We start from the raw sequence: 3,561 nt of genomic DNA, 5'->3' as shown, positions 1-3,561 counted from the left end.
CCCTCCAGGATGAACTCAGCAACTATAGTTTCATTTCCTGGTCCCATGTCTAATTTCAGTACATCCTGCTGAGACAGGAGCATGAAGAAACAAGTGTGAGAATTTCACAGTCTCGACGGGAGGGTAGATCCTTCCTTCTTTGCTCCCTTGCTTGCTTCCTAGGTAGCACAGACAGAAATATTCCTCTCAGCCATTCATCGCACCCTGATTTCTCCACTTCACATTTACAGTCCTCAGAGATTTTACTGTCTTCTTTCTACCTTTTCCAGCCACTCACAAGGATTCTTTCTCAAGAGCACAGTATTGTAAAGAGGTTGTGAACTAGTTCATGCCATGCCTGGGAAATTCCCTGTTCACTTTGACCTATTGCAAACATCCATCACATCTCTGTTTCAAAAGCCAACCTAATCTCCCAGCAAAAGTACTTACTATTATCTGCAGATGCCAGTCCATCCATTTAGATAAGTATTTGGAAAGTTATTCCTTCTATTTTTCGGTGCTTGCCTTTTTTGAGTTGGAACATCTGTGAGGCTGTTGGTTTCAAAACAAGCCAGTACTGAGCATCTCTTCTGTAATCCCCTGCTTTCTTCCACATCTTCTTCCTCTGTTTCTCCAGAAACACTGAGGAAACACTGTTATTAAATGTCCTGACCTAAATGCCTTGCTTTCCCTTTAGGGGAGGGGGGGAATCTTCTCATCTTAAAGAACTTAAAGGCTGTCCTTTTGATTATTTGACATAGGAAGCATCTGGAACAAAATAATACTAAGCAGGGTGATGTTTTAGATGTCTAAAAGTCAGGCACTTCAGTTTGAGCAAGTTAGCTTCCTCCCATCTTGTCAGTGCAGAGAGGGAGAAGAGTGTCTGGAAGAGACTGGTAACACTTCTTTCACATGCCAGTTATAGTCTGGGAGGACCCAGCCTCTCTCTAGAGCTCTCTCTTTGCCTCCATTAACAAAATAGGGACCAAGGGAAAACAAGTGCAGACACCAGCTGCGCACAGGCACCTCTAATGAAGCTGATGAAACTCACTACTTCTGTCTCAAACCTCTTAATTTATTTAGTAGCTAATTACTTTTTCAAACCAAAGAACACGTCTAACAGCAGGAAGTCCAAGGAAAACATAGGCAATAAATACTGACATTTTTCCCTCCACCTTTGCATTTGGTTTTAGACATATAAAGGAAAGGAGCAGATGACTCCACAAATAGGATGCTTCAAAAATGCAGGGGCAGAGGGGAGAAGGAGATGATGGGTTTCAAGGAGTGAACCAGAGGTTCTGCACAGACTCTGTTGTCCCCCCAGAACCTGTCTCAGAGTGTAATGGGTGACTCTTACACAGAGAGTAAAACGGGAAGCTCATTAGTGGGCAATACGTCATGTTTGCATTGGTGTTTTAACCTGGAGCTCAGGTTAGTCCTAGATCCCAGATGCTCTCTCTTGCTCTCTGCTTCTAGTCCGGCATAGGGGAATCTCTGGACTGGGTTCATCTGGAAGATATGCTGAAATTGAACCACTGGCTGTAATTATTTGAGCAAAAACTCAAGCCCGGTCACCTACAGCAATATCACTGTAGCCTCAGTGAATCAGAGGTGACAGTCTCAGCTCCCCATTTTCTGGGTAAGTTCCAACGCTCAAAGGGTTGTGTCTTCTTAGTCTTCTGGTTGTCAGCTAAAATCATCTGATCCAGTGGAAGCCACTGTTGGAAGGACCCTGGCAAAGGAGACTGCCACCACCATCTGGACAGTAACCAACCATCCCGTTCAAGAGATTTGATGCCCCTTGTGAGTGTTACCTGTGACACACCAATAGAGGGGCCTCTGGGATTCTTTTGGATTCAGGGTTTATTTGCACTGAACTCCAAGAGATCATCATTTGTCAAGTATGAGAATTTATTAGAGATAAGAGCTTATAACAAAAAAAGCTAGAAATATAACAGAACTGAAAAAATATATATACATATCAGAGCTCTACACTTAAATCACGGATGCACGGTACAGCGACTGCTCTCGCCCTTTATTGGTCAACCTTCTGGTACAGTTTTACCCAGATTCTCCTCACCACGCCATTCACATCCACAGGCCAGCTGATGGTCGGTCAGAGTCCACACCAACTTCTGTGGCTTACTCTTTTCTATAGCGAGTCAAAACAACGCCAGACCGCAGTTACACAAAAGCTGTATGGCCTCAGTCAATAACAGCATGCACATCAACAGGTAACCTAGTGCTCAGCCCACAGCACTGCTCAGTTGGCAACAGCACCCATGAACAGGTCGTTCTGTGGGGAATGGTTCCACAGCACCTAGATGTTTATGGGGTGAGTCTGTGGTGTCACTTCTCCTCTGTCTGGAATTGTCAGTCATGGGGTCGTTAGATGTTGTGTCCCCAGGCTGCAGCAACCCCACAGTGTGGTGGCTCCAGCCGTGATGCACCCGGGGTTCCTTAACTCCTGGGATCACCCCAGAGCAAACCCCTCTTCTGTGGGCTGCACCATCCAGAGTCCCACGCTTGCCTGTGTGGCGCCTGTCACTCCACCCCTTGACACCGCCAGACACACGCATTTATTTCAGAAGTCAGCAAATTCCCCTTGGTGTGCAGTGGGCGGCTTTTAGGTAAGCACAGTGCTGGGGAAATGTGCACTGCTATTAATAGACACCAAAAGCAAAGCATGCCCATTTGCAGTAACACGTAAACAACTGTTAAAAATAACAGTCTTAATCCTAATAGCAACATGATTGGTCTGGCCTATTGACCCAAATTCGGTGAATCCGAGTGTTGTTCCAGCTCCATATCTTAACACAGAAATCTTATTTCCTTTAATTGCAGGCATTTCTTTCCTGCACCGAAAGATCAGTTTGTTCCCCAAGCTGGAATAGTTCCCTTTAGAGGAGCTTCAAATAGAGTTGGTCACCTTTTTTTTATTATTCTTTTTCCGTATTTCCCTGTCTTCTCTATAGGAAACAGACAACTTTAACTTCAGATCAACAGCTGTTACATTTATGCTTAGTTTTACCATCTTTTTCTCTTTCTTTCCTTTCCTTTCATCAAGGGAAGGTGTTAGCCCCTTCCTTAGGATCATCAATTTTTACAAACACTAGAATACAGCTGTTGAGTTTCATTATCAGCCTGGTATGAGTATCCCCTCATTCTTAGGTCTGCCACCTTCCTTTGATGTTACTTCTCTCCTGGCTCCCAGATTCATTCTATTATTTAGATACTTTTAAAAAACACATTACTTAGCCTAACAATTCTACCACTCTTTCTGGCTGCTTCTTTTCAAGTTGTTGCTCTTCAGAGGGTCACTCTGTAGAACCCAAACAAAAAGTAAACCCTACCAAGGCAATTCGGTTGTTATAGTTTGGTTTTAACTGTAACTGCTGAAGCTATTTCTTTTAAGGTTACTCGGTTACATCCATCTATTATTCACATTTGAACAGTTTTTCTTTTTTTTCATTGATTTTTCTTTATGCTCAGAAACTTTTACTACAGCTTGGGGCATTTTCCAGCCCCTGCTGGTTTCTGGTGTACTTAAAGATGCTGTTTTTTCGCATTCGAGGTCTTTTC

The sequence above is a fragment of the Apteryx mantelli genome, chromosome 25 (genome assembly GCF_036417845.1).
Source record: "Apteryx mantelli isolate bAptMan1 chromosome 25, bAptMan1.hap1, whole genome shotgun sequence".
Classification (NCBI taxonomy): Eukaryota; Metazoa; Chordata; class Aves; order Apterygiformes; family Apterygidae; genus Apteryx; species Apteryx mantelli.
Note: the sequence above shows the minus strand (reverse complement) of the source record.